Here is a 27,995-nt window from a genome sequence, read left to right as displayed (position 1 = left end):
CAGTGAGTTTTTTTCTTGCTCTAGCCACTATTGGCCTCAGCTCTGTGCATTTTTTGGTTCCTAATATCTTTCTCACCCTTTAGATGAAAAAGCAGCATGGGGTCAGGATGGCCGAGTGGTCTAAGGCGCTGCGTTAAGGCCGCAGTCTCTCCTGGAGGCGTGGGTTCGAATCCCACTTCTGACAAAACTTGAATTCCATTTTCTCTCTCAGTTCCTTTAGAATCTCAGCTAAAAATTGGCAATGTAAATAATATCTGAATAAGTACCAAACTTCAGTTTCAACTGCAAATGCATTTGCCCTATTCTATCTTTAACGTTAATGTAATATTCTTCTGGCACTCGTGGTGTTTTATATTTGTTTTGTGGGGTACTTTAAAAATCTTTTTTATGAAAGAAATGGGTTACATTAAGTCTTGTGATGTTTTAGGTTTCCAATAAGGAGGTTTTAAATTTTATGTCACGTCATTTTCAGATGCTTCATTCAAGAGATGTTTCCACTATAGAATGCAGAGCAAGGGCAAAAATACAAGTGATAGAGCGAGTGAGTGAGAAGGAGTGTTGTGGAAGGAGAGAATGAAACAAAGACAGAGTGAGTGAATGGCAGGGAGGCATAGAAGAGGAATCTAGTAGTGAAGGAGACCTGCTTTTCCCTGCTCTTGACCTCCCACCCATCCCCAAACAACCACAAACATACCTTCTGTGCAAAGTTGGTATGCAGAATTTCACGCCTCAGCAAGTGAGGGTGAGTCCCAGGCCAGGGGCTAAAGAGCAAAAGAGTGCCTGTGCTCAGACTTTCCCTGCTAGGGATAGTTTATCTGGAACAAGGCCTACTCTCTTGTATCCAGCAAGGATCTAGAAATCCTGCATGAATCTGCAAGGCACATTGGCAGCATAAATTTGCATAAACTGCCCCACCTATTGCCTTCCTACTTCCTGTGCTGTAGTTGTTTGTGTAGAGAGAGAGGTCGCAGGCAAGGAAATGTTGTGAGTCAGATACAGGACCCTAATTAGCTGGTGAGAGGTATGTGGTGTTCTAAAAGCATGAAAACTGTATACCTGTGAAATAAAGTGCTTTCGTATGTGTTCTTCTGTGTTTATTGTCCTGTGCATAAAGTTGCACCTTGTGTTTGAAGGTTTAAATTATTTCAGGGTTGCATGGAGGTAGACGTTTCTGAGTAACTTTTATTCATTTCTTAAAAGCATATACTGTCAGGATGGCCGAGAGGTCTAAGGCGCTGTGTTTAGGCCACAGTCTCCTTTGGAGGCGTGGGTTCGATTCCCACTTCTGACATGCCTTTTGGAGATTTAATCTCCTTTATCAGGTTAACATCTGATGGAAGTTGCATCTGTTGGTCTTCACTTGGCACGTTATTCCGTTCTCCTCTTGTCAAGAGAGATGGGGTTTCTCATATATTTAGGTTCTATAACGTCTTGCTGACAAAGCGCAATCCTTACCAAATGAGCATAGGACCCATGTAAGAGGTCATCTGGAAGAGTCATGCTCTTGTATGCCCTGGCCAGACGGGCCCAGCAAATTTGGAAGAATGCCATGCATCTGGTAGACAACTGGACTCCAGCACACTTACAGCAATTTCCTTAGGGCTTTGATCAGGGGCTGCTTAAATTTGCATACTCCACCCTATGTTGTGACTTTGAGATCCCTTGTTGAAATTGCTTTAGCCAGCCAAGAGGTGGCTATTGTCTCAATTTCAAAGCAGCTTTGAGCCGTTCAAGTGGCTGGTGAATAGCACTTTCTCTTTGTTCGCCTCAAAGTTCTAAAGAGTTCTCCATAGGTCCTGCTCTGTACAGATTGTTCAAAGATCTGTTGGAAGTGCATATAATAGGATAAATAAATTGAGGGCATTCCTTTTCAGTACCTCACCTGCATGGCTGTCTGGCCTCTGGAAGATGCTGGGAAAGCAAGTCAGGATGGCCGAGTGGTCTAAGGCGCTGCGTTCAGGTCGCAGTCTCCTCTGGAGGCGTGGGTTCAAATCCCACTTCTGACAGTCCTGTGTTTACTCTAATTTTTTTCTTGAGAAATATGATCATTTCCCTCGCAGTGGCTTATAGGATTGTCTTCTTGGAAGAGTGCAGTGAGTTTTTTTCTTGCTCTAGCCACTATTGGCCTAAGCTCTGTGCATTTTTTGGTTCCTAATATCTTTCTCACCCTTTAGATGAAAAAGCACCATGGGGTCAGGATGGCCGAGTGGTCTAAGGCGCTGCGTTAAGGCCGCAGTCTCTCCTGGAGGCGTGGGTTCGAATCCCACTTCTGACAAAACTTGAATTCCATTTTCTCTCTCAGTTCCTTTAGAATCTCAGCTAAAAATTGGCAATGTAAATAATATCTGAATAAGTACCAAACTTCAGTTTCAACTGCAAATGCATTTGCCCTATTCTATCTTTAACGTTAATGTAATATTCTTCTAGCACTCGTGGTGTTTTATATTTCTTTTGTGGGGTACTTTAAAAATCTTTTTTATGAAAGAAATGGGTTACATTAAGTCTTGTGATGTTTTAGGTTTCCAATAAGGAGGTTTTAAATTTTATGTCACGTCATTTTCAGATGCTTCATTCAAGAGATGTTTCCACTATAGAATGCAGAGCAAGGGCAAAAATACAAGTGATAGAGCGAGTGAGTGAGAAGGAGTGTTGTGGAAGGACAGAATGAAACAAAGACAGAGTGAGTGAACGGCAGGGAGGCATAGAAGAGTAGTCTAGTAGTGAAGGAGACCTGCTTTTCCCTGCTCTTGACCTCCCACCCATCCCCAAACAACCACAAACATACCTTCTGTGCAAAGTTGGTATGCAGAATTTCACGCCTCAGCAAGTGAGGGTGAGTCCCAGGCCAGGGGCTAAAGAGCAAAAGAGTGCCTGTGCTCAGACTTTCCCTGCTAGGGATAGTTTATCTGAAACAAGGCCTACTCTCTTGTATCCAGAAAGGATCTAGAAATCCTGCATGAATCTGCAAGGCACATTGGCAGCATAAATTTGCATAAACTGCCCCACCTATTGCCTTCCTACTTCCTGTGCTGTAGTTGTTTGTGTAGAGAGAGAGGTCGCAGGCAAGGAAATGTTGTGAGTCGGATACAGGACCCTAAATAGCTGGTGAGAGGTATGTGGTGTTCTAAAAGCATGAAAACTGTATACCTGTGAAATAAAGTGCTTTCGTATGTGTTCTTCTGTGTTTATTGTCCTGTGCATAAAGTTGCACCTTGTGTTTGAAGGTTTAAATTATTTCAGGCTTGCATGGAGGTAGACGTTTCTGAGTAACTTTTATTCATTTCTTAAAAGCCTATACTGTCAGGATGGCCGAGAGGTCTAAGGCGCTGTGTTTAGGCCACAGTCTCCTTTGGAGGCGTGGGTTCGAATCCCACTTCTGACATGCCTTTTGGAGATTTAATCGCCTTTATCAGGTTAACATCTGATGGAAGTTGCATCTGTTGGTCTTCACTTGGCACGTTATTCCGTTCTCCTCTTGTCAAGAGAGATGGGGTTTCTCATATATTTAGGTTCTATAACGTCTTGCTGACAAAGCGCAATCCTTACCAAATGAGCATAGGACCCATGTAAGAGGTCATCTGGAAGAGTCATGCTCTTGTATGCCCTGGCCAGACGGGCCCTGCAAATTTGGAAGAATGCCATGCATCTGGTAGACAACTTGACTCCAGCACACTTACAGCAATTTCCTTAGGGCTTTGATCAGGGGCTGCTTAAATTTGCATACTCCACCCTATGTTGTGACTTTGAGATCCCTTGTTGAAATTGCTTTAGCCAGCCAAGAGGTGGCTATTGTCTCAATTTCAAAGCAGCTTTGAGCCGTTCAAATGGCTGGTGAATAGCACTTTCTCTTTGTTCGCCTCAAAGTTCTAAAGAGTTCTCCATAGGTCCTGCTCTGTACAGATTGTTCAAAGATCTGTTGGAAGTGCATATAATAGGATAAATAAATTGAGGGCATTCCTTTTCAGTACCTCACCTGCATGGCTGTCTGGCCTCTGGAAGATGCTGGGAAAGCAAGTCAGGATGGCCGAGTGGTCTAAGGCGCTGTGATCAGGTCGCAGTCTCCTCTGGAGGTGTGGGTTCAAATCCCACTTCTGACAGTCCTGTGTTTACTCTAATTTTTTTCTTGAGAAATATGATCATTTCCCTCGCAGTGGCTTATAGGATTGTCTTCTTGGAAGAGTGCAGTGAGTTTTTTTCTTGCTCTAGCCACTATTGGCCTAAGCTCTGTGCATTTTTTGGTTCCTAATATCTTTCTCACCCTTTAGATGAAAAAACAGCATGGGGTCAGGATGGCCGAGTGGTCTAAGGCGCTGCGTTAAGGCCGCAGTCTCTCCTGGAGGCGTGGGTTCAAATCCCACTTCTGACAAAACTTGAATTCCATTTTCTCTCTCAGTTCCTTTAGAATCTCAGCTAAAAATTGGCAATGTAAATAATATCTGAATAAGTACCAAACTTCAGTTTCAACTGCAAATGCATTTGCCCTATTCTATCTTTAACGTTAATGTAATATTCTTCTAGCACTCGTGGTGTTTTATATTTGTTTTGTGGGGTACTTTAAAAATCTTTTTTATGAAAGAAATGGGTTACATTAAGTCTTGTGATGTTTTAGGTTTCCAATAAGGAGGTTTTAAATTTTATGTCACGTCATTTTCAGATGCTTCATTCAAGAGATGTTTCCACTATAGAATGCAGAGCAAGGGCAAAAATACAAGTGATAGAGCGAGTGAGTGAGAAGGAGTGTTGTGGAAGGAGAGAATGAAACAAAGACAGAGTGAGTGAATGGCAGGGAGGCATAGAAGAGGAGTCTAGTAGTGAAGGAGACCTGCTTTTCCCTGCTCTTGACCTCCCACCCATCCCCAAACAACCACAAACATACCTTCTGTGCAAAGTTGGTATGCAGAATTTCACGCCTCAGCAAGTGAGGGTGAGTCCCAGGCCAGGGGCTAAAGAGCAAAAGAGTGCCTGTGCTCAGACTTTCCCTGCTAGGGATAGTTTATCTGGAACAAGGCCTACTCTCTTGTATCCAGCAAGGTTCTAGAAATCCTGCATGAATCTGCAAGGCACATTGGCAGCATAAATTTGCATAAACTGCCCCACCTATTGCCTTCCTACTTCCTGTGCTGTAGTTGTTTGTGTAGAGAGAGAGGTCGCAGGCAAGGAAATGTTGTGAGTCGGATACAGGACCCTAAATAGCTGGTGAGAGGTATGTGGTGTTCTAAAAGCATGAAAACTGTATACCTGCGAAATAAAGTGCTTTCGTATGTGTTCTTCTGTGTTTATTGTCCTGTGCATAAAGTTGCACCTTGTGTTTGAAGGTTTAAATTATTTCAGGCTTGCATGGAGGTAGACGTTTCTGAGTAACTTTTATTCATTTCTTAAAAGCCTATACTGTCAGGATGGCCGAGAGGTCTAAGGCGCTGTGTTTAGGCCAGAGTCTCCTTTGGAGGCGTGGGTTCGAATCCCACTTCTGACATGCCTTTTGGAGATTTAATCTCCTTTATCAGGTTAACATCTGATGGAAGTTGCATCTGTTGGTCTTCACTTGGCACGTTATTCCGTTCTCCTCTTGTCAAGAGAGATGGGGTTTCTCATATATTTAGGTTCTATAACGTCTTGCTGACAAAGCGCAATCCTTACCAAATGAGCATAGGACCCATGTAAGAGGTCATCTGGAAGAGTCATGCTCTTGTATGCCCTGGCCAGACGGGCCCTGCAAATTTGGAAGAATGCCATGCATCTGGTAGACAACTGGACTCCAGCACACTTACAGCAATTTCCTTAGGGCTTTGATCAGGGGCTGCTTAAATTTGCATACTCCACCCTATGTTGTGACTTTGAGATCCCTTGTTGAAATTGCTTTAGCCAGCCAAGAGGTGGCTATTGTCTCAATTTCAAAGCAGCTTTGAGCCGTTCAAGTGGCTGGTGAATAGCACTTTCCCTTTGTTCGCCTCAAAGTTCTAAAGAGTTCTCCATAGGTCCTGCTCTGTACAGATTGTTCAAAGATCTGTTGGAAGTGCATATGCTAGGATAAATAAATTGAGGGCATTCCTTTTCAGTACCTCACCTGCATGGCTGTCTGGCCTCTGGAAGATGCTGGGAAAGCAAGTCAGGATGGCCGAGTGGTCTAAGGCGCTGCGTTCAGGTCGCAGTCTCCTCTGGAGGCGTGGGTTCAAATCCCACTTCTGACAGTCTTTTGTTTACTCTAATTTTTTTCTTGAGAAATATGATCATTTCCCTCGCAGTGGCTTATAGGATTGTCTTCTTGGAAGAGTGCAGTGAGTTTTTTTCTTGCTCTAGCCACTATTGGCCTAAGCTCTGTGCATTTTTTGGTTCCTAATATCTTTCTCACCCTTTAGATGAAAATGCAGCATGGGGTCAGGATGGCCGAGTGGTCTAAGGTGCTGCATTAAGGCCGCAGTCTCTCCTGGAGGCGTGGGTTCGAATCCCACTTCTGACAAAACTTGAATTCCATTTTCTCTCTCAGTTCCTTTAGAATCTCAGCTAAAAATTGGCAATGTAAATAATATCTGAATAAGTACCAAACTTCAGTTTCAACTGCAAATGCATTTGCCCTATTCTATCTTTAACGTTAATGTAATATTCTTCTAGCACTCGTGGTGTTTTATATTTGTTTTGTGGGGTACTTTAAAAATCTTTTTTATGAAAGAAATGGGTTACATTAAGTCTTGTGATGTTTTAGGTTTCCAATACGGAGGTTTTAAATTTTATGTCACGTCATTTTCAGATGCTTCATTCAAGAGATGTTTCCACTATAGAATGCAGAGCAAGGGCAAAAATACAAGTGATAGAGCGAGTGAGTGAGAAGGAGTGTTGTGGAAGGAGAGAATGAAACAAAGACAGAGTGAGTGAACGGCAGGGAGGCATAGAAGAGGAGTCTAGTAGTGAAGGAGACCTGCTTTTCCCTGCTCTTGACCTCCCACCCATCCCCAAACAACCACAAACATACCTTCTGTGCAAAGTTGGTATGCAGAATTTCATGCCTCAGCAAGTGAGGGTGAGTCCCAGGCCAGGGGCTAAAGAGCAAAAGAGTGCCTGTGCTCAGACTTTCCCTGCTAGGGATAGTTTATCTGGAACAAGGCCTACTCTCTTGTATCCAGCAAGGATCTAGAAATCCTGCATGAATCTGCAAGGCACATTGGCAGCATAAATTTGCATAAACTGCCCCGCCTATTGCCTTCCTACTTCCTGTGCTGTAGTTGTTTGTGTAGAGAGAGAGGTCGCAGGCAAGGAAATGTTGTGAGTCGGATACAGGACCCTAAATAGCTGGTGAGAGGTATGTGGTGTTCTAAAAGCATGAAAACTGTATACCTGTGAAATAAAGTGCTTTCGTATGTGTTCTTCTGTGTTTATTGTCCTGTGCATAAAGTTGCACCTTGTGTTTGAAGGTTTAAATTATTTCAGGCTTGCATGGAGGTAGACGTTTCTGAGTAACTTTTATTCATTTCTTAAAAGCCTATACTGTCAGGATGGCCGAGAGGTCTAAGGCGCTGTGTGTCGGCCACAGTCTCCTTTGGAGGCGTGGGTTCGAATCCCACTTCTGACATGCCTTTTGGAGATTTAATCTCCTTTATCAGGTTAACATCTGATGGAAGTTGCATCTGTTGGTCTTCACTTGGCACGTTATTCCGTTCTCCTCTTGTCAAGAGAGATGGGGTTTCTCATATATTTAGGTTCTATAACGTCTTGCTGACAAAGCGCAATCCTTACCAAATGAGCATAGGACCCATGTAAGAGGTCATCTGGAATAGTCATGCTCTTGTATGCACTGGCCAGACGGGCCCTGCAAATTTGGAAGAATGCCATGCATCTGGTAGACAACTGGACTCCAGCACACTTACAGCAATTTCCTTAGGGCTTTGATCAGGGGCTGCTTAAATTTGCATACTCCACCCTATGTTGTGACTTTGAGATCCCTTGTTGAAATTGCTTTAGCCAGCCAAGAGGTGGCTATTGTCTCAATTTCAAAGCAGCTTTGAGCCGTTCAAGTGGCTGGTGAATAGCACTTTCTCTTTGTTCGCCTCAAAGTTCTAAAGAGTTCTCCATAGGTCCTGCTCTGTACAGATTGTTCAAAGATCTGTTGGAAGTGCATATAATAGGATAAATAAATTGAGGGCATTCCTTTTCAGTACCTCACCTGCATGGCTGTCTGGCCTCTGGAAGATGCTGGGAAAGCAAGTCAGCATGGCCGAGTGGTCTAAGGCGCTGCGTTCAGGTCGCAGTCTCCTCTGGAGGCGTGGGTTCAAATCCCACTTCTGACAGTCCTGTGTTTACTCTAATTTTTTTCTTGAGAAATATGATCATTTCCCTCGCAGTGGCTTATAGGATTGTCTTCTTGGAAGAGTGCAGTGAGTTTTTTTCTTGCTCTAGCCACTATTGGCCTAAGCTCTGTGCATTTTTTGGTTCCTAATATCTTTCTCACCCTTTAGATGAAAAAGCAGCATGGGGTCAGGATGGCCGAGTGGTCTAAGGCGCTGCGTTAAGGCCGCAGTCTCTCCTGGAGGCGTGGGTTCGAATCCCACTTCTGACAAAACTTGTATTCCATTTTCTCTCTCAGTTCCTTGAGAATCTCAGCTAAAAATTGGCAATGTAAATAATATCTGAATAAGTACCAAACTTCAGTTTCAACTGCAAATGCATTTGCCCTATTCTATCTTTAACGTTAATGTAATATTCTTCTAGCACTCGTGGTGTTTTATATTTGTTTTGTGGGGTACTTTAAAAATCTTTTTTATGAAAGAAATGGGTTACATTAAGTCTTGTGATGTTTTAGGTTTCCAATAAGGAGGTTTTAAATTTTATGTCACGTCATTTTCAGATGCTTCATTCAAGAGATGTTTCCACTATAAAATGCAGAGCAAGGGCAAAAATACAAGTGATAGAGCGAGTGAGTGAGAAGGAGTGTTGTGGAAGGAGAGAATGAAACAAAGACAGAGTGAGTGAATGGCAGGGAGGCATAGAAGAGGAGTCTAGTAGTGAAGGAGACCTGCTTTTCCCTGCTCTTGACCTCCCACCCATCCCCAAACAACCACAAACATACCTTCTGTGCAAAGTTGGTATGCAGAATTTCACGCCTCAGCAAGTGAGGGTGAGTCCCAGGCCAGGGGCTAAAGAGCAAAAGAGTGCCTGTGCTCAGACTTTCCCTGCTAGGGATAGTTTATCTGGAACAAGGCCTACTCTCTTGTATCCAGCAAGGATCTAGAAATCCTGCATGAATCTGCAAGGCACATTGGCAGCATAAATTTGCATAAACTGCCCCACCTATTGCCTTCCTACTTCCTGTGCTGTAGTTGTTTGTGTAGAGAGAGAGGTTGCAGGCAAGGAAATGTTGTGAGTCGGATACAGGACCCTAAATAGCTGGTGAGAGGTATGTGGTGTTCTAAAAGCATGAAAACTGTATACCTGTGAAATAAAGTGCTTTCGTATGTGTTCTTCTGTGTTTATTGTCCTGTGCATAAAGTTGCACCTTGTGTTTGAATGTTTAAATTATTTCAGGCTTGCATGGAGGTAGACGTTTCTGAGTAACTTTTATTCATTTCTTAAAAGCCTATACTGTCAGGATGGCCGAGAGGTCTAAGGTGCTGTGTTTAGGCCACAGTCTCCTTTGGAGGCGTGGGTTCGAATTCCACTTCTGACATTCCTTTTGGAGATTTAATCTCCTTTATCAGGTTAACATCTGATGGAAGTTGCATCTGTTGGTCTTCACCTGGCACGTTATTCCGTTCTCCTCTTGTCAAGAGAGATGGGGTTTCTCATATATTTAGGTTCTATAACGTCTTGCTGACAAAGCGCAATCCTTACCAAATGAGCATAGGACCCATGTAAGAGGTCATCTGGAAGAGTCATGCTCTTGTATGCCCTGGCCAGACGGGCCCTGCAAATTTGGAAGAATGGCATGCATCTGGTAGACAACTGGACTCCAGCACACTTACAGCAATTTCCTTAGGGCTTTGATCAGGGGCTGCTTAAATTTGCATACTCCACCCTATGTTGTGACTTTGAGATCCCTTGTTGAAATTGCTTTAGCCAGCCAAGAGGTGGCTATTGTCTCAATTTCAAAGCAGCTTTGAGCCGTTCAAGTGGCTGGTGAATAGCACTTTCTCTTTGTTCGCCTCAAAGTTCTAAAGAGTTCTCCATAGGTCCTGCTCTGTACAGATTGTTCAAAGATCTGTTGGAAGTGCATATAATAGGATAAATAAATTGAGGGCATTCCTTTTCAGTACCTCACCTGCATGGCTGTCTGGCCTCTGGAAGATGCTGGGAAAGCAAGTCAGGATGGCCGAGTGGTCTAAGGCGCTGCGTTCAGGTCGCAGTCTCCTCTGGAGGCGTGGGTTCAAATCCCACTTCTGACAGTCCTGTGTTTACTCTAATTATTTTCTTGAGAAATATGATCATTTCCCTCGCAGTGGCTTATAGGATTGTCTTATTGGAAGAGTGCAGTGAGTTTTTTTCTTGCTCTAGCCACTATTGGCCTCAGCTCTGTGCATTTTTTGGTTCCTAATATCTTTCTCACCCTTTAGATGAAAAAGCAGCATGGGGTCAGGATGGCCGAGTGGTCTAAGGCGCTGCGTTAAGGCCGCAGTCTCTCCTGGAGGCGTGTGTTCGAATCCCACTTCTGACAAAACTTGAATTCCATTTTCTCTCTCAGTTCCTTGAGAATCTCAGCTAAAAATTGGCAATGTAAATAATATCTGAATAAGTACCAAACTTCAGTTTCAACTGCAAATGCATTTGCCCTATTCTATCTTTAACGTTAATGTAATATTCTTCTAGCACTCGTGGTGTTTTATATTTGTTTTGTGGGGTACTTTAAAAATCTTTTTTATGAAAGAAATGGGTTACATTAAGTCTTGTGATGTTTTAGGTTTCCAATAAGGAGGTTTTAAATTTTATGTCACGTCATTTTCAGATGCTTCATTCAAGAGATGTTTCCACTATAGAATGCAGAGCAAGGGCAAAAATACAAGTGATAGAGCGAGTGAGTGAGAAGGAGTGTTGTGGAAGGAGAGAATGAAACAAAGACAGAGTGAGTGAACGGCAGGGAGGCATAGAAGAGGAGTCTAGTAGTGAAGGAGACCTGCTTTTCCCTGCTCTTGACCTCCCACCCATCCCCAAACAACCACAAACATACCTTCTGTGCAAAGTTGGTATGCAGAATTTCACGCCTCAGCAAGTGAGGGTGAGTCCCAGGCCAGGGGCTAAAGAGCAAAAGAGTGCCTGTGCTCAGACTTTCCCTGCTAGGGATAGTTTATCTGGAACAAGGCCTACTCTCTTGTATCCAGCAAGGATCTAGAAATCCTGCATGAATCTGCAAGGCACATTGGCAGCATAAATTTGCATAAACTGCTCCACCTATTGCCGTCCTACTTCCTGTGCTGTAGTTGTTTGTGTAGAGAGAGAGGTCGCAGGCAAGGAAATGTTGTGAGTCGGATACAGGACCCTAAATAGCTGGTGAGAGGTATGTGGTGTTCTAAAAGCATGAAAACTGTATACCTGTGAAATAAAGTGCTTTCGTATGTGTTCTTCTGTGTTTATTGTCCTGTGCATAAAGTTGCACCTTGTGTTTGAAGGTTTAAATTATTTCAGGCTTGCATTGAGGTAGACGTTTCTGAGTAACTTTTATTAATTTCTTAAAAGCATATACTGTCAGGATGGCTGAGAGGTCTAAGGCGCTGTGTTTAGGCCACAGTCTCCTTTGGAGGCGTGGGTTCGAATCCCACTTCTGACATGCCTTTTGGAGATTTAATCTCCTTTATCAGGTTAACATCTGATGGAAGTTGCATCTGTTGGTCTTCACTTGGCACGTTATTCCGTTCTCCTCTTGTCAAGAGAGATGGGGTTTCTCATATATTTAGGTTCTATAACGTCTTGCTGACAAAGCGCAATCCTTACCAAATGAGCATAGGACCCATGTAAGAGGTCATCTGGAAGAGTCATGCTCTTGTATGCCCTGGCCAGACGGGCCCAGCAAATTTGGAAGAATGCCATTCATCTGGTAGACAACTGGACTCCAGCACACTTACAGCAATTTCCTCAGGGCTTTGATCAGGGGCTGCTTAAATTTGCATACTCCACCCTATGTTGTGACTTTGAGATCCCTTGTTGAAATTGCTTTAGCCAGCCAAGAGGTGGCTATTGTCTCAATTTCAAAGCAGCTTTGAGCCGTTCAAGTGGCTGGTGAATAGCACTTTCTCTTTGTTCGCCTCAAAGTTCTAAAGAGTTCTCCATAGGTCCTGCTCTGTACAGATTGTTCAAAGATCTGTTGGAAGTGCATATAATAGGATAAATAAATTGAGGGCATTCCTTTTCAGTACCTCACCTGCATGGCTGTCTGGCCTCTGGAAGATGCTGGGAAAGCAAGTCAGGATGGCCGAGTGGTCTAAGGCGCTGCGTTCAGGTCGCAGTCTCCTCTGGAGGCGTGGGTTCAAATCCCACTTCTGACAGTCCTCTGTTTACTCTAATTTTTTTCTTGAGAAATATGATCATTTCCCTCGCAGTGGCTTATAGGATTGTCTTCTTGGAAGAGTGCAGTGAGTTTTTTTCTTGCTCTAGCCACTATTGGCCTAAGCTCTGTGCATTTTTTGGTTCCTAATATCTTTCTCACCCTTTAGATGAAAATGCAGCATGGGGTCAGGATGGCCGAGTGGTCTAAGGCGCTGCGTTAAGGCCGCAGTCTCTCCTGGAGGCGTGGGTTCGAATCCCACTTCTGACAAAACTTGAATTCCATTTTCTCTCTCAGTTCCTTTAGAATCTCAGCTAAAAATTGGCAATGTAAATAATATCTGAATAAGTACCAAACTTCAGTTTCAACTGCAAATGCATTTGCCCTATTCTATCTTTAACGTTAATGTAATATTCTTCTAGCACTCGTGGTGTTTTATATTTGTTTTGTGGGGTACTTTAAAAATCTTTTTTATGAAAGAAATGGGTTACATTAAGTCTTGTGATGTTTTAGGTTTCCAATAAGGAGGTTTTAAATTTTATGTCACGTCATTTTCAGATGCTTCATTCAAGAGATGTTTCCACTATAGAATGCAGAGCAAGGGCAAAAATACAAGTGATAGAGCGAATGAGTGAGAAGGAGTGTTGTGGAAGGAGAGAATGAAACAAAGACAGAGTGAGTGAACGGCAGGGAGGCATAGAAGAGTAGTCTAGTAGTGAAGGAGACCTGCTTTTCCCTGCTCTTGACCTCCCACCCATCCCCAAACAACCACAAACATACCTTCTGTGCAAAGTTGGTGTGCAGAATTTCATGCCTCAGCAAGTGAGGGTGAGTCCCAGGCCAGGGGCTAAAGAGCAAAAGAGTGCCTGTGCTCAGACTTTCCCTGCTAGGGATAGTTTATCTGGAACAAGGCCTACTCTCTTGTATCCAGCAAGGATCTAGAAATCCTGCATGAATCTGCAAGGCAAATTGGCAGCATAAATTTGCATAAACTGCCCCACCTATTGCCTTCCTACTTCCTGTGCTGTAGTTGTTTGTGTAGAGAGAGAGGTCGCAGGCAAGGAAATGTTGTGAGTCGGATACAGGACCCTAAATAGCTGGTGAGAGGTATGTGGTGTTCTAAAAGCATGAAAACTGTATACCTGTGAAATAAAGTGCTTTCGTATGTGTTCTTCTGTGTTTATTGTCCTGTGCATAAAGTTGCACCTTGTGTTTGAAGGTTTAAATTATTTCAGGCTTGCATGGACGTTTCTGAGTAACTTTTATTCATTTATTAAAAGCCTATACTGTCAGGATGGCCGAGAGGTCTAAGGCGCTGTGTTTAGGCCACAGTCTCCTTTGGAGGCGTGGGTTCGAATCCCACTTCTGACATGCCTTTTGGAGATTTAATCTCCTTTATCAGGTTAACATCTGATGGAAGTTGCATCTGTTGGTCTTCACTTGGCACGTTATTCCGTTCTCCTCTTGTCAAGAGAGATGGGGTTTCTCATATATTTAGGTTCTATAACGTCTTGCTGACAAAGCGCAATCCTTACCAAATGAGCATAGGACCCATGTAAGAGGTCATCTGGAAGAGTCATGCTCTTGTATGCCCTGGCCAGACGGGCCCTGCAAATTTGGAAGAATGCCATTCATCTGGTAGACAACTGGACTCCAGCACACTTACAGCAATCTCCTCAGGGCTTTGATCAGGGGCTGCTTAAATTTGCATACTCCACCCTATGTTGTGACTTTGAGATCCCTTGTTGAAATTGCTTTAGCCAGCCAAGAGGTGGCTATTGTCTCAATTTCAAAGCAGCTTTGAGCCGTTCAAGTGGCTGGTGAATAGCACTTTCTCTTTGTTTGCCTCAAAGTTCTAAAGAGTTCTCCATAGGTCCTGCTCTGTACAGATTGTTCAAAGATCTGTTGGAAGTGCATATAATAGGATAAATAAATTGAGGGCATTCCTTTTCAGTACCTCACCTGCATGGCTGTCTGGCCTCTGGAAGATGCTGGGAAAGCAAGTCAGGATGGCCGAGTGGTCTAAGGCGCTGCGTTCAGGTCGCAGTCTCCTCTGGAGGCGTGGGTTCAAATCCCACTTCTGACAGTCCTATGTTTACTCTAATTTTTTTCTTGAGAAATATGATCATTTCCCTCGCAGTGGCTTATAGGATTGTCTTCTTGGAAGAGTGCAGTGAGTTTTTTTCTTGCTCTAGCCACTATTGGCCTAAGCTCTGTGCATTTTTTGGTTCCTAATATCTTTCTCACCCTTTAGATGAAAAAGCACCATGGGGTCAGGATGGCCGAGTGGTCTAAGGCGCTGCGTTAAGGCCACAGTCTCTCCTGGAGGCGTGGGTTCGAATCCCACTTCTAACAAAACTTGAATTCCATTTTCTCTCTCAGTTCCTTTAGAATCTCAGCTAAAAATTGGCAATGTAAATAATATCTGAATAAGTACCAAACTTCAGTTTCAACTGCAAATGCATTTGCCCTATTCTATCTTTAACGTTAATGTAATATTCTTCTAGCACTCGTGGTGTTTTATATTTCTTTTGTGGGGTACTTTAAAAATCTTTTTTATGAAAGAAATGGGTTACATTAAGTCTTGTGATGTTTTAGGTTTCCAATAAGGAGGTTTTAAATTTTATGTCACATCATTTTCAGATGCTTCATTCAAGAGATGTTTCCACTATAGAATGCAGAGCAAGGGCAAAAATACAAGTGATAGAGCGAGTGAGTGAGAATGAGTGTTGTGGAAGGAGAGAATGAAACAATGACAGAGTGAGTGAACGGCAGGGAGGCATAAAAGAGGAGTCTAGTAGTGAAGGAGACCTGCTTTTCCCTGCTCTTGACCTCCCACCCATCCCCAAACAACCACAAACATACCTTCTGTGCAAAGTTGGTATGCAGAATTTCATGCCTCAGCAAGTGAGGGTGAGTCCCAGGCCAGGGGCTAAAGAGCAAAAGAGTGCCTGTGCTCAGACTTTCCCTGCTAGGGATAGTTTATCTGGAACAAGGCCTACTCTCTTGTATCCAGCAAGGATCTAGAAATCCTGCATGTATCTGCAAGGCACATTGGCAGCATAAATTTGCATAAACTGCCCCACCTATTGCCTTCCTACTTCCTGTGCTGTAGTTGTTTGTGTAGAGAGAGAGGTCGCAGGCAAGGAAATGTTGTGAGTCGGATACAGGACCCTAAATAGCTGGTGAGAGGTATGTGGTGTTCTAAAAGCATGAAAACTGTATACCTGTGAAATAAAGTGCTTTCGTATGTGTTCTTCTGTGTTTATTGTCCTGTGCATAAAGTTGCACCTTGTGTTTGAAGGTTTAAATTATTTCAGGCTTGCATGGAGGTAGACGTTTCTGAGTAACTTTTATTCATTTATTAAAAGCCTATACTGTCAGGATGGCCGAGAGGTCTAAGGCGCTGTGTTTAGGCCACAGTCTCCTTTGGAGGCGTGGGTTCGAATCCCACTTCTGAAATGCCTTTTGGAGATTTAATCTCCTTTATCAGGTTAACATCTGATGGAAGTTGCATCTGTTGGTCTTCACTTGGCACGTTATTCCGTTCTCCTCTTGTCAAGAGAGATGGGGTTTCTCATATATTTAGGTTCTATAACGTCTTGCTGACAAAGCGCATTCCTTACCAAATGAGCATAGGACCCATGTAAGAGGTCATCTGGAAGAGTCATGCTCTTGTATGCCCTGGCCAGACGGGCCCTGTAAATTTGGAAGAATGCCATTCATCTGGTAGACAACTGGACTCCAGCACACTTACAGCAATCTCCTCAGGGCTTTGATCAGGGGCTGCTTAAATTTGCATACTCCACCCTATGTTGTGACTTTGAGATCCCTTGTTGAAATTGCTTTAGCCAGCCAAGAGGTGGCTATTGTCTCAATTTCAAAGCAGCTTTGAGCCGTTCAAGTGGCTGGTGAATAGCACTTTCTCTTTGTTTGCCTCAAAGTTCTAAAGAGTTCTCCATAGGTCCTGCTCTGTACAGATTGTTCAAAGATCTGTTGGAAGTGCATATAATAGGATAAATAAATTGAGGGCATTCCTTTTCAGTACCTCACCTGCATGGCTGTCTGGCCTCTGGAAGATGCTGGGAAAGCAAGTCAGGATGGCCGAGTGGTCTACGGCGCTGCGTTCAGGTCGCAGTCTCCTCTGGAGGCGTGGGTTCAAATCCCACTTCTGACAGTCCTGTGTTTACTCTAATTTTTTTCTTGAGAAATATGATCATTTCCCTCGCAGTGGCTTATAGGATTGTCTTCTTGGAAGAGTGCAGTGAGTTTTTTTCTTGCTCTAGCCACTATTGGCCTAAGCTCTGTGCATTTTTTGGTTCCTAATATCTTTCTCACCCTTTAGATGAAAAAGCACCATGGGGTCAGGATGGCCGAGTGGTCTAAGGCGCTGCGTTAAGGCCGCAGTCTCTCCTGGAGGCGTGGGTTCGAATCCCACTTCTGACAAAACTTGAATTCCATTTTTTCTCTCAGTTCCTTTAGAATCTCAGCTAAAAATTGGCAATGTAAATAATATCTGAATAAGTACCAAACTTCAGTTTCAACTGCAAATGCATTTGCCCTATTCTATCTTTAACGTTAATGTAATATTCTTCTAGCACTCGTGGTGTTTTATATTTGTTTTGTGGGGTACTTTAAAAATCTTTTTTATGAAAGAAATGGGTTACATTAAGTCTTGTGATGTTTTAGGTTTACAATAAGGAGGTTTTAAATTTTATGTCACGTCATTTTCAGATGCTTCATTCAAGAGATGTTTCCACTATAGAATGCAGAGCAAGGGCAAAAATACAAGTGATAGAGCGAGTGAGTGAGAAGGAGTGTTGTGGAAGGAGAGAATGAAACAAAGACAGAGTGAGTGAATGGCAGGGAGGCATAGAAGAGGAGTCTAGTAGTGCAGGAGACCTGCTTTTCCCTGCTCTTGACCTCCCACCCATCCCCAAACAACCACAAACATACCTTCTGTGCAAAGTTGGTATGCAGATTTTCACGCCTCAGCAAGTGAGGGTGAGTCCCAGGCCAGGGGCTAAAGAGCAAAAGAGTGCCTGTGCTCAGACTTTCCCTACTAGGGATAGTTTATCTGGAACAAGGCCTACTCTCTTGTATCCAGCAAGGATCTAGAAATCCTGCATGAATCTGCAAGGCACATTGGCAGCATAAATTTGCATAAACTGCCCCACCTATTGCCTTCCTACTTCCTGTGCTGTAGTTGTTTGTGTAGAGAGAGAGGTCGCAGGCAAGGAAATGTTGTGAGTCGGATACAGGACCCTAAATAGCTGGTGAGAGGTATGTGGTGTTCTAAAAGCATGAAAACTGTATACCTGTGAAATAAAGTGCTTTCGTATGTGTTCTTCTGTGTTCATTGTCCTGTGCATAAAGTTGCACCTTGTGTTTGAAGGTTTAAATTATTTCAGGCTTGCATGGAGGTAGACGTTTCTGAGTAACTTTTATTCATTTCTTAAAAGCCTATACTGTCAGGATGGCTGAGAGGTCTAAGGCGCTGTGTTTAGACCACAGTCTCCTTTGGAGGCGTGGGTTCGAATCCCACTTCTGACATGCCTTTTGGAGATTTAATCTCCTTTATCAGGTTAACATCTGATGGAAGTTGCATCTGTTGGTCTTCACTTCGCACGTTATTCCGTTCTCCTCTTGTCAAGAGAGATGGGGTTTCTCATATATTTAGGTTCTATAACGTCTTGCTGACAAAGCGCAATCCTTACCAAATGAGCATAGGACCCATGTAAGAGGTCATCTGGAAGAGTCATGCTCTTGTATGCACTGGCCAGACGGGCCCTGCAAATTTGGAAGAATGCCATGCATCTGGTAGACAACTGGACTCCAGCACACTTACAGCAATTTCCTTAGGGCTTTGATCAGGGGCTGCTTAAATTTGCATACTCCACCCTATGTTGTGACTTTGAGATCCCTTGTTGAAATTGCTTTAGCCAGCCAAGAGGTGGCTATTGTCTCAATTTCAAAGCAGCTTTGAGCCGTTCAAGTGGCTGGTGAATAGCACTTTCTCTTTGTTCGCCTCAAAGTTCTAAAGAGTTCTCCATAGGTCCTGCTCTGTACAGATTGTTCAAAGATCTGTTGGAAGTGCATATAATAGGATAAATAAATTGAGGGCATTCCTTTTCAGTACCTCACCTGCATGGCTGTCTGGCCTCTGGAAGATGCTGGGAAAGAAAGTCAGGATGGCCGAGTGGTCTAAGGCGCTGCGTTCAGGTCGCAGTCTCCTCTGGAGGCGTGGGTTCAAATCCCACTTCTGACAGTCCTGTGTTTACTCTAATTATTTTCTTGAGAAATATGATCATTTCCCTCGCAGTGGCTTATAGGATTGTCTTCTTGGAAGAGTGCAGTGAGTTTTTTTCTTGCTCTAGCCACTATTGGCCTCAGCTCTGTGCATTTTTTGGTTCCTAATATCTTTCTCACCCTTTAGATGAAAAAGCAGCATGGGGTCAGGATGGCCGAGTGGTCTAAGGCGCTGCGTTAAGGCCGCAGTCTCTCCTGGAGGCGTGGGTTCGAATCCCACTTCTGACAAAACTTGAATTCCATTTTCTCTCTCAGTTCCTTTAGAATCTCAGCTAAAAATTGGCAATGTAAATAATATCTGAATAAGTACCAAACTTCAGTTTCAACTGCAAATGCATTTGCCCTATTCTATCTTTAACGTTAATGTAATATTCTTCTAGCACTCGTGGTGTTTTATATTTGTTTTGTGGGGTACTTTAAAAATCTTTTTTATGAAAGAAATGGGTTACATTAAGTCTTGTGATGTTTTAGGTTTCCAATAAGGAGGTTTTAAATTTTATGTCACGTCATTTTCAGATGCTTCATTCAAGAGATGTTTCCACTATAGAATGCAGAGCAAGGGCAAAAATACAAGTGATAGAGCGAGTGAGTGAGAAGGAGTGTTGTGGAAGGAGAGAATGAAACAAAGACAGAGTGAGTGAATGGCAGGGAGGCATAGAAGAGGAGTCTAGTAGTGAAGGAGACCTGCTTTTCCCTGCTCTTGACCTCCCACCCATCCCCAAACAACCACAAACATACCTTCTGTGCAAAGTTGGTATGCAGAATTTAACGCCTCAGCAAGTGAGGGTGAGTCCCAGGCCAGGGGCTAAAGAGCAAAAGAGTGCCTGTGCTCAGACTTTCCCTGCTAGGGATAGTTTATCTGGAACAAGGCCTACTCTCTTGTATCCAGCAAGGATCTAGAAATCCTGCATGAATCTGCAAGGCACATTGGCAGCATAAATTTGCATAAACTGCCCCACCTATTGCCTTCCTACTTCCTGTGCTGTAGTTGTTTGTGTAGAGAGAGAGGTCGCAGGCAAGGAAATGTTGTGAGTCGGATACAGGACCCTAAATAGCTGGTGAGAGGTATGTGGTGTTCTAAAAGCATGAAAACTGTATACCTGTGAAATAAAGTGCTTTCGTATGTGTTCTTCTGTGTTTATTGTCCTGTGCATAAAGTTGCACCTTGTGTTTGAAGGTTTAAATTATTTCAGGCTTGCATGGAGGTAGACGTTTCTGAGTAACTTTTATTCATTTATTAAAAGCCTATACTGTCAGGATGGCCGAGAGGTCTAAGGCGCAGTGTTTAGGCCACAGTCTCCTTTGGAGGCGTGGGTTCGAATCCCACTTCTGAAATGCCTTTTGGAGATTTAATCTCCTTTATCAGGTTAACATCTGATGGAAGTTGCATCCGTTGGTCTTCACTTGGCACGTTATTCCGTTCTCCTCTTGTCAAGAGAGATGGGGTTTCTCATATATTTAGGTTCTATAACGTCTTGCTGACAAAGCGCAATCCTTACCAAATGAGCATAGGACCCATGTAAGAGGTCATCTGGAAGAGTCATGCTCTTGTATGCCCTGGCCAGACGGGCCCTGTAAATTTGGAAGAATGCCATTCATCTGGTAGACAACTGGACTCCAGCACACTTACAGCAATCTCCTCAGGGCTTTGATCAGGGGCTGCTTAAATTTGCATACTCCACCCTATGTTGTGACTTTGAGATCCCTTGTTGAAATTGCTTTAGCCAGCCAAGAGGTGGCTATTGTCTCAATTTCAAAGCAGCTTTGAGCCGTTCAAGTGGCTGGTGAATAGCACTTTCTCTTTCTTTGCCTCAAAGTTCTAAAGAGTTCTCCATAGGTCCTGCTCTGTACAGATTGTTCAAAGATCTGTTGGAAGTGCATATAATAGGATAAATAAATTGAGGGCATTCCTTTTCAGTACCTCACCTGCATGGCTGTCTGGCCTCTGGAAGATGCTGGGAAAGCAAGTCAGGATGGCCGAGTGGTCTAAGGCGCTGCGTTCAGGTCGCAGTCTCCTCTGGAGGCGTGGGTTCAAATCCCACTTCTGACAGTCCTGTGTTTACTCTAATTTTTTTCTTGAGAAATATGATCATTTCCCTCGCAGTGGCTTATAGGATTGTCTTCTTGGAAGAGTGCAGTGAGTTTTTTTCTTGCTCTAGCCACTATTGGCCTAAGCTCTGTGCATTTTTTGGTTCCTAATATCTTTCTCACCCTTTAGATGAAAAAGCACCATGGGGTCAGGATGGCCAAGTGGTCTAAGGCGCTGTGTTAAGGCCGCAGTCTCTCCTGGAGGCGTGGGTTCGAATCCCACTTCTGACAAAACTTGAATTACATTTTCTCTCTCAGTTCCTTTAGAATCTCAGCTAAAAATTGGCAATGTAAATAATATCTGAATAAGTACCAAACTTCAGTTTCAACTGCAAATGCATTTGCCCTATTCTATCTTTAACGTTAATGTAATATTCTTCTAGCACTCGTGGTGTTTTATATTTCTTTTGTGGGGTACTTTAAAAATCTTTTTTATGAAAGAAATGGGTTACATTAAGTCTTGTGATGTTTTAGGTTTCCAATAAGGAGGTTTTAAATTTTATGTCACGTCATTTTCAGATGCTTCATTCAAGAGATGTTTCCACTATAGAATGCAGAGCAAGGGCAAAAATACAAGTGATAGAGCGAGTGAGTGAGAAGGAGTGTTGTGGAAGGACAGAATGAAACAAAGACAGAGTGAGTGAACGGCAGGGAGGCATAGAAGAGTAGTCTAGTAGTGAAGGAGACCTGCTTTTCCCTGCTCTTGACCTCCCACCCATCCCCAAACAACCACAAACATACCTTCTGTGCAAAGTTGGTATGCAGAATTTCACGCCTCAGCAAGTGAGGGTGAGTCCCAGGCCAGGGGCTAAAGAGCAAAAGAGTGCCTGTGCTCAGACTTTCCCTGCTAGGGATAGTTTATCTGGAACAAGGCCTACTCTCTTGTATCCAGCAAGGATCTAGAAATCCTGCATGAATCTGCAAGGCACATTGGCAGCATAAATTTGCATAAACTGCCCCACCTATTGCCTTCCTACTTCCTGTGCTGTAGTTGTTTGTGTAGAGAGAGAGGTCGCAGGCAAGGAAATGTTGTGAGTCGGATACAGGACCCTAAATAGCTGGTGAGAGGTATGTGGTGTTCTAAAAGCATGAAAACTGTATACCTGTGAAATAAAGTGCTTTCGTATGTGTTCTTCTGTGTTTATTGTCCTGTGCATAAAGTTGCACCTTGTGTTTGAAGGTTTAAATTATTTCAGGCTTGCATGGAGGTAGACGTTTCTGAGTAACTTTTATTCATTTCTTAAAAGCCTATACTGTCAGGATGGCCGAGAGGTCTAAGGCGCTGTGTTTAGGCCACAGTCTCCTTAGGAGGCGTGGGTTCGGATCCCACTTCTGACATGCCTTTTGGAGATTTAATCTCCTTTATCTGGTTAACATCTGATGGAAGTTGCATCTGTTGGTCTTCACTTGGCACGTTATTCCGTTCTCCTCTTGTCAAGAGAGATGGGGTTTCTCATATATTTAGGTTCTATAACGTCTTGCTGACAAAGCGCAATCCTTACCAAATGAGCATAGGACCCATGTAAGAGGTCATCTGGAAGAGTCATGCTCTTGTATGCCCTGGCCAGATGGGCCCTGCAAATTTGGAAGAATGCCATGCATCTGGTAGACAACTGGACTCCAGCACACTTACAGCAATTTCCTTAGGGCTTTGATCAGGGGCTGCTTAAATTTGCATACTCCACCCTATGTTGTGACTTTGAGATCCCTTGTTGAAATTGCTTTAGCCAGCCAAGAGGTGGCTATTGTCTCAATTTCAAAGCAGCTTTGAGCCGTTCAAGTGGCTGGTGAATAGCACTTTCTCTTTGTTCGCCTCAAAGTTCTAAAGAGTTCTCCATAGGTCCTGCTCTGTACAGATTGTTCAAAGATCTGTTGGAAGTGCATATAATAGGATAAATAAATTGAGGGCATTCCTTTTCAGTACCTCACCTGCATGGCTGTCTGGCCTCTGGAAGATGCTGGGAAAGCAAGTCAGGATGGCCGAGTGGTCTAAGGCGCTGCGTTCAGGTCGCAGTCTCCTCTGGAGGTGTGGGTTCAAATCCCACTTCTGACAGTCCTGTGTTTACTCTAATTTTTTTCTTGAGAAATATGATCATTTCCCTCGCAGTGGCTTATAGGATTGTCTTCTTGGAAGAGTGCAGTCAGTTTTTTTCTTGCTCTAGCCACTATTGGCCTAAGCTCTGTGCATTTTTTGGTTCCTAATATCTTTCTCACCCTTTCGATGAAAAAGCAGCATGGGGTCAGGATGGCCGAGTGGTCTAAGGCGCTGCGTTAAGGCCGCAGTCTCTCCTGGAGGCGTGGGTTCAAATCCCACTTCTGACAAAACTTGAATTCCATTTTCTCTCTCAGTTCCTTTAGAATCTCAGCTAAAAATTGGCAATGTAAATAATATCTGAATAAGTACCAAACTTCAGTTTCAACTGCAAATGCATTTGCCCTATTCTATCTTTAACGTTAATGTAATATTCTTCTAGCACTCGTGGTGTTTTATATTTGTTTTGTGGGGTACTTTAAAAATCTTTTTTATGAAAGAAATGGGTTACATTAAGTCTTGTGATGTTTTAGGTTTACAATAAGGAGGTTTTAAATTTTATGTCACGTCATTTTCAGATGCTTCATTCAAGAGATGTTTCCACTATAGAATGCAGAGCAAGGGCAAAAATACAAGTGATAGAGCGAGTGAGTGAGAAGGAGTGTTGTGGAAGGAGAGAATGAAACAAAGACAGAGTGAGTGAATGGCAGGGAGGCATAGAAGAGGAGTCTAGTAGTGCAGGAGACCTGCTTTTCCCTGCTCTTGACCTCCCACCCATCCCCAAACAACCACAAACATACCTTCTGTGCAAAGTTGGTATGCAGATTTTCACGCCTCAGCAAGTGAGGGTGAGTCCCAGGCCAGGGGCTAAAGAGCAAAAGAGTGCCTGTGCTCAGACTTTCCCTGCTAGGGATAGTTTATCTGGAACAAGGCCTACTCTCTTGTATCCAGCAAGGATCTAGAAATCCTGCATGAATCTGCAAGGCACATTGGCAGCATAAATTTGCATAAACTGCCCCACCTATTGCCTTCCTACTTCCTGTGCTGTAGTTGTTTGTGTAGAGAGAGAGGTCGCAGGCAAGGAAATGTTGTGAGTCGGATACAGGACCCTAAATAGCTGGTGAGAGGTATGTGGTGTTCTAAAAGCATGAAAACTGTATACCTGTGAAATAAAGTGCTTTCGTATGTGTTCTTCTGTGTTCATTGTCCTGTGCATAAAGTTGCACCTTGTGTTTGAAGGTTTAAATTATTTCAGGCTTGCATGGAGGTAGACGTTTCTGAGTAACTTTTATTCATTTCTTAAAAGCCTATACTGTCAGGATGGCCGAGAGGTCTAAGGCGCTGTGTTTAGACCACAGTCTCCTTTAGAGGCGTGGGTTCGAATCCCACTTCTGACATGCCTTTTGGAGATTTAATCTCCTTTATCAGGTTAACATCTGATGGAAGTTGCATCTGTTGGTCTTCACTTCGCACGTTATTCCGTTCTCCTCTTGTCAAGAGAGATGGGGTTTCTCATATATTTAGGTTCTATAACGTCTTGCTGACAAAGCGCAATCCTTACCAAATGAGCATAGGACCCATGTAAGAGGTCATCTGGAAGAGTCATGCTCTTGTATGCACTGGCCAGACGGGCCCTGCAAATTTGGAAGAATGCCATGCATCTGGTAGACAACTGGACTCCAGCACACTTACAGCAATTTCCTTAGGGCTTTGATCAGGGGCTGCTTAAATTTGCATACTCCACCCTATGTTGTGACTTTGAGATCCCTTGTTGAAATTGCTTTAGCCAGCCAAGAGGTGGCTATTGTCTCAATTTCAAAGCAGCTTTGAGCCGTTCAAGTGGCTGGTGAATAGCACTTTCTCTTTGTTCGCCTCAAAGTTCTAAAGAGTTCTCCATAGGTCCTGCTCTGTACAGATTGTTCAAAGATCTGTTGGAAGTGCATATAATAGGATAAATAAATTGAGGGCATTCCTTTTCAGTACCTCACCTGCATGGCTGTCTGGCCTCTGGAAGATGCTGGGAAAGAAAGTCAGGATGGCCGAGTGGTCTAAGGCGCTGCGTTCAGGTCGCAGTCTCCTCTGGAGGCGTGGGTTCAAATCCCACTTCTGACAGTCCTGTGTTTACTCTAATTATTTTCTTGAGAAATATGATCATTTCCCTCGCAGTGGCTTATAGGATTGTCTTCTTGGAAGAGTGCAGTGAGTTTTTTTCTTGCTCTAGCCACTATTGGCCTCAGCTCTGTGCATTTTTTGGTTCCTAATATCTTTCTCACCCTTTAGATGAAAAAGCAGCATGGGGTCAGGATGGCCGAGTGGTCTAAGGCGCTGCGTTAAGGCCGCAGTCTCTCCTGGAGGCGTGGGTTCGAATCCCACTTCTGACAAAACTTGAATTCCATTTTCTCTCTCAGTTCCTTTAGAATCTCAGCTAAAAATTGGCAATGTAAATAATATCTGAATAAGTACCAAACTTCAGTTTCAACTGCAAATGCATTTGCCCTATTCTATCTTTAACGTTAATGTAATATTCTTCTAGCACTCGTGGTGTTTTATATTTGTTTTGTGGGGTACTTTAAAAATCTTTTTTATGAAAGAAATGGGTTACATTAAGTCTTGTGATGTTTTAGGTTTCCAATAAGGAGGTTTTAAATTTTATGTCACGTCATTTTCAGATGCTTCATTCAAGAGATGTTTCCACTATAGAATGCAGAGCAAGGGCAAAAATGCAAGTGATAGAGCGAGTGAGTGAGAAGGAGTGTTGTGGAAGGAGAGAATGAAACAAAGACAGAGTGAGTGAACGGCAGGGAGGCATAGAAGAGGAGTCTAGTAGTGAAGGAGACCTGCTTTTCCCTGCTCTTGACCTCCCACCCATCCCCAAACAACCACAAACATACCTTCTGTGCAAAGTTGGTATGCAGAATTTCACGCCTCAGCAAGTGAGGGTGAGTCCCAGGCCAGGGGCTAAAGAGCAAAAGAGTGCCTGTGCTCAGACTTTCCCTTCTAGGGATAGTTTATCTGGAACAAGGCCTACTCTCTTGTATCCAGCAAGGATCTAGAAATCCTGCATGAATCTGCAAGGCACATTGGCAGCATAAATTTGCATAAACTGCCCCACCTATTGCCTTCCTACTTCCTGTGCTGTAGTTGTTTGTGTAGAGAGAGAGGTCGCAGGCAAGGAAATGTTGTGAGTCGGATACAGGACCCTAATTAGCTGGTGAGAGGTATGTGGTGTTCTAAAAGCATGAAAACTGTATACCTGTGAAATAAAGTGCTTTCGTATGTGTTCTTCTGTGTTTATTGTCCTGTGCATAAAGTTGCACCTTGTGTTTGAAGGTTTAAATTATTTCAGGCTTGCATTGAGGTAGACATTTCTGAGTAACTTTTATTCATTTCCTAAAAGCATATACTGTCAGGATGGCCGAGAGGTCTATGGCGCTGTGTTCAGGCCACAGTCTCCTTTGGAGGCGTGGGTTCGAATCCCACTTCTGACATGCCTTTTGGAGATTTAATCTCCTTTATCAGGTTAACATCTGATGGAAGTTGCATCTGTTGGTCTTCACTTGGCACGTTATTCCGTTCTCCTCTTGTCAAGAGAGATGGGGTTTCTCATATATTTAGGTTCTATAACGTCTTGCTGACAAAGCGCAATCCTTACCAAATGAGCATAGGACCCATGTAAGAGGTCATCTGGAAGAGTCATGCTCTTGTATGCCCTGGCCAGACGGGCCCAGCAAATTTGGAAGAATGCCATTCATCTGGTAGACAACTGGACTCCAGCACACTTACAGCAATTTCCTCAGGGCTTTGATCAGGGGCTGCTTAAATTTGCATACTCCACCCTATGTTGTGACTTTGAGATCCCTTGTTGAAATTGCTTTAGCCAGCCAAGAGGTGGCTATTGTCTCAATTTCAAAGCAGCTTTGAGCCGTTCAAGTGGCTGGTGAATAGCACTTTCTCTTTGTTCGCCTCAAAGTTCTAAAGAGTTCTCCATAGGTCCTGCTCTGTACAGATTGTTCAAAGATCTGTTGGAAGTGCATATAATAGGATAAATAAATTGAGGGCATTCCTTTTCAGTACCTCACCTGCATTGCTGTCTGGCCTCTGGAAGATGCTGGGAAAGCAAGTCAGGATGGCCGAGTGGTCTAAGGCGCTGCGTTCAGGTCGCAGTCTCCTCTGGAGGCGTGGGTTCAAATCCCACTTCTGACAGTCCTGTGTTTACTCTACTTTTTTTCTTGAGAAATATGATCATTTCCCTCGCAGTGGCTTATAGGATTGTCTTCTTGGAAGAGTGCAGTGAGTTTTTTTCTTGCTCTAGCCACTATTGGCCTAAGCTCTGTGCATTTTTTGGTTCCTAATATCTTTCTCACCCTTTAGATGAAAAAGCAGCATGGGGTCAGGATGGCCGAGTGGTCTAAGGCGCTGCGTTAAGGCCGCAGTCTCTCCTGGAGGCGTGGGTTCGAATCCCACTTCTGACAAAACTTGAATTCCGTTTTCTCTCTCAGTTCCTTTAGAATCTCAGCTAAAAATTGGCAATGTAAATAATATCTGAATAAGTACCAAACTTCAGTTTCAACTGCAAATGCATTTGCCCTATTCTATCTTTAACGTTAATGTAATATTCTTCTAGCACTCGTGGTGTTTTATATTTGTTTTGTGGGGTACTTTAAAAATCTTTTTTATGAAAGAAATGGGTTACATTAAGTCTTGTGATGTTTTAGGTTTCCAATAAGGAGGTTTTAAATTTTATGTCACGTCATTTTCAGATGCTTCATTCAAGAGATGTTTCCACTATAAAATGCAGAGCAAGGGCAAAAATACAAGTGATAGAGCGAGTGAGTGAGAAGGAGTGTTGTGGAAGGAGAGAATGAAACAAAGACAGAGTGAGTGAATGGCAGGGAGGCATAGAAGAGGAGTCTAGTAGTGAAGGAGACCTGCTTTTCCCTGCTCTTGACCTCCCACCCATCCCCAAACAACCACAAACATACCTTCTGTGCAAAGTTGGTATGCAGAATTTCACGCCTCAGCAAGTGAGGGTGAGTCCCAGGCCAGGGGCTAAAGAGCAAAAGAGTGCCTGTGCTCAGACTTTCCCTGCTAGGGATAGTTTATCTG

At 43.4% G+C, this 27,995-nt stretch overlaps 29 non-coding genes across 29 annotated transcripts; all 29 read left to right on the top strand.

Annotated features, from left to right (window-relative positions):
• The first annotated feature begins 101 nt into the window (after positions 1-101).
• Positions 102-184, top strand: TRNAL-AAG (transfer RNA leucine (anticodon AAG)). Its single transcript has one exon. It is a non-coding gene; the product is annotated as a tRNA-Leu (tRNA).
• Positions 185-1,208: 1,024 nt separating this feature from the next.
• Positions 1,209-1,291, top strand: TRNAL-UAG (transfer RNA leucine (anticodon UAG)). Its single transcript has one exon. It is a non-coding gene; the product is annotated as a tRNA-Leu (tRNA).
• A 632-nt stretch (positions 1,292-1,923) lies between these two features.
• Positions 1,924-2,006, top strand: TRNAL-CAG (transfer RNA leucine (anticodon CAG)). The gene has a single exon. It is a non-coding gene; the product is annotated as a tRNA-Leu (tRNA).
• Positions 2,007-2,192: 186 nt separating this feature from the next.
• Positions 2,193-2,275, top strand: TRNAL-AAG (transfer RNA leucine (anticodon AAG)). Its single transcript has one exon. It is a non-coding gene; the product is annotated as a tRNA-Leu (tRNA).
• Positions 2,276-3,299: 1,024 nt separating this feature from the next.
• Positions 3,300-3,382, top strand: TRNAL-UAG (transfer RNA leucine (anticodon UAG)). The gene has a single exon. It is a non-coding gene; the product is annotated as a tRNA-Leu (tRNA).
• Positions 3,383-4,283: 901 nt separating this feature from the next.
• On the top strand, positions 4,284-4,366 carry TRNAL-AAG (transfer RNA leucine (anticodon AAG)). Its single transcript has one exon. It is a non-coding gene; the product is annotated as a tRNA-Leu (tRNA).
• Positions 4,367-5,390: 1,024 nt separating this feature from the next.
• On the top strand, positions 5,391-5,473 carry TRNAL-UAG (transfer RNA leucine (anticodon UAG)). Its single transcript has one exon. It is a non-coding gene; the product is annotated as a tRNA-Leu (tRNA).
• Positions 5,474-6,105: 632 nt separating this feature from the next.
• Positions 6,106-6,188, top strand: TRNAL-CAG (transfer RNA leucine (anticodon CAG)). The gene has a single exon. It is a non-coding gene; the product is annotated as a tRNA-Leu (tRNA).
• Positions 6,189-7,481: 1,293 nt separating this feature from the next.
• On the top strand, positions 7,482-7,564 carry TRNAR-UCG (transfer RNA arginine (anticodon UCG)). The gene has a single exon. It is a non-coding gene; the product is annotated as a tRNA-Arg (tRNA).
• A 901-nt stretch (positions 7,565-8,465) lies between these two features.
• Positions 8,466-8,548, top strand: TRNAL-AAG (transfer RNA leucine (anticodon AAG)). The gene has a single exon. It is a non-coding gene; the product is annotated as a tRNA-Leu (tRNA).
• A 1,739-nt stretch (positions 8,549-10,287) lies between these two features.
• TRNAL-CAG (transfer RNA leucine (anticodon CAG)) lies at positions 10,288-10,370 on the top strand. The gene has a single exon. It is a non-coding gene; the product is annotated as a tRNA-Leu (tRNA).
• Positions 10,371-11,663: 1,293 nt separating this feature from the next.
• Positions 11,664-11,746, top strand: TRNAL-UAG (transfer RNA leucine (anticodon UAG)). Its single transcript has one exon. It is a non-coding gene; the product is annotated as a tRNA-Leu (tRNA).
• Positions 11,747-12,378: 632 nt separating this feature from the next.
• Positions 12,379-12,461, top strand: TRNAL-CAG (transfer RNA leucine (anticodon CAG)). Its single transcript has one exon. It is a non-coding gene; the product is annotated as a tRNA-Leu (tRNA).
• Positions 12,462-12,647: 186 nt separating this feature from the next.
• TRNAL-AAG (transfer RNA leucine (anticodon AAG)) lies at positions 12,648-12,730 on the top strand. The gene has a single exon. It is a non-coding gene; the product is annotated as a tRNA-Leu (tRNA).
• Positions 12,731-13,748: 1,018 nt separating this feature from the next.
• TRNAL-UAG (transfer RNA leucine (anticodon UAG)) lies at positions 13,749-13,831 on the top strand. The gene has a single exon. It is a non-coding gene; the product is annotated as a tRNA-Leu (tRNA).
• Positions 13,832-14,463: 632 nt separating this feature from the next.
• TRNAL-CAG (transfer RNA leucine (anticodon CAG)) lies at positions 14,464-14,546 on the top strand. The gene has a single exon. It is a non-coding gene; the product is annotated as a tRNA-Leu (tRNA).
• Positions 14,547-16,823: 2,277 nt separating this feature from the next.
• Positions 16,824-16,906, top strand: TRNAL-AAG (transfer RNA leucine (anticodon AAG)). Its single transcript has one exon. It is a non-coding gene; the product is annotated as a tRNA-Leu (tRNA).
• A 1,024-nt stretch (positions 16,907-17,930) lies between these two features.
• Positions 17,931-18,013, top strand: TRNAL-UAG (transfer RNA leucine (anticodon UAG)). Its single transcript has one exon. It is a non-coding gene; the product is annotated as a tRNA-Leu (tRNA).
• A 632-nt stretch (positions 18,014-18,645) lies between these two features.
• Positions 18,646-18,728, top strand: TRNAL-CAG (transfer RNA leucine (anticodon CAG)). Its single transcript has one exon. It is a non-coding gene; the product is annotated as a tRNA-Leu (tRNA).
• A 186-nt stretch (positions 18,729-18,914) lies between these two features.
• TRNAL-AAG (transfer RNA leucine (anticodon AAG)) lies at positions 18,915-18,997 on the top strand. Its single transcript has one exon. It is a non-coding gene; the product is annotated as a tRNA-Leu (tRNA).
• A 1,739-nt stretch (positions 18,998-20,736) lies between these two features.
• TRNAL-CAG (transfer RNA leucine (anticodon CAG)) lies at positions 20,737-20,819 on the top strand. Its single transcript has one exon. It is a non-coding gene; the product is annotated as a tRNA-Leu (tRNA).
• A 186-nt stretch (positions 20,820-21,005) lies between these two features.
• TRNAL-AAG (transfer RNA leucine (anticodon AAG)) lies at positions 21,006-21,088 on the top strand. Its single transcript has one exon. It is a non-coding gene; the product is annotated as a tRNA-Leu (tRNA).
• Positions 21,089-22,827: 1,739 nt separating this feature from the next.
• Positions 22,828-22,910, top strand: TRNAL-CAG (transfer RNA leucine (anticodon CAG)). The gene has a single exon. It is a non-coding gene; the product is annotated as a tRNA-Leu (tRNA).
• A 186-nt stretch (positions 22,911-23,096) lies between these two features.
• On the top strand, positions 23,097-23,179 carry TRNAL-AAG (transfer RNA leucine (anticodon AAG)). Its single transcript has one exon. It is a non-coding gene; the product is annotated as a tRNA-Leu (tRNA).
• A 1,024-nt stretch (positions 23,180-24,203) lies between these two features.
• Positions 24,204-24,286, top strand: TRNAL-UAG (transfer RNA leucine (anticodon UAG)). The gene has a single exon. It is a non-coding gene; the product is annotated as a tRNA-Leu (tRNA).
• Positions 24,287-24,918: 632 nt separating this feature from the next.
• Positions 24,919-25,001, top strand: TRNAL-CAG (transfer RNA leucine (anticodon CAG)). The gene has a single exon. It is a non-coding gene; the product is annotated as a tRNA-Leu (tRNA).
• A 186-nt stretch (positions 25,002-25,187) lies between these two features.
• TRNAL-AAG (transfer RNA leucine (anticodon AAG)) lies at positions 25,188-25,270 on the top strand. Its single transcript has one exon. It is a non-coding gene; the product is annotated as a tRNA-Leu (tRNA).
• A 1,739-nt stretch (positions 25,271-27,009) lies between these two features.
• On the top strand, positions 27,010-27,092 carry TRNAL-CAG (transfer RNA leucine (anticodon CAG)). The gene has a single exon. It is a non-coding gene; the product is annotated as a tRNA-Leu (tRNA).
• Positions 27,093-27,278: 186 nt separating this feature from the next.
• On the top strand, positions 27,279-27,361 carry TRNAL-AAG (transfer RNA leucine (anticodon AAG)). Its single transcript has one exon. It is a non-coding gene; the product is annotated as a tRNA-Leu (tRNA).
• Positions 27,362-27,995: the final 634 nt, after the last annotated feature.

The sequence above is a fragment of the Triturus cristatus genome, chromosome 6 (genome assembly GCF_964204655.1).
Source record: "Triturus cristatus chromosome 6, aTriCri1.1, whole genome shotgun sequence".
NCBI classification, from domain to species: Eukaryota; Metazoa; Chordata; class Amphibia; order Caudata; family Salamandridae; genus Triturus; species Triturus cristatus.
Note: the sequence above shows the minus strand (reverse complement) of the source record. Positions and strands in the feature narration are given on the sequence as shown.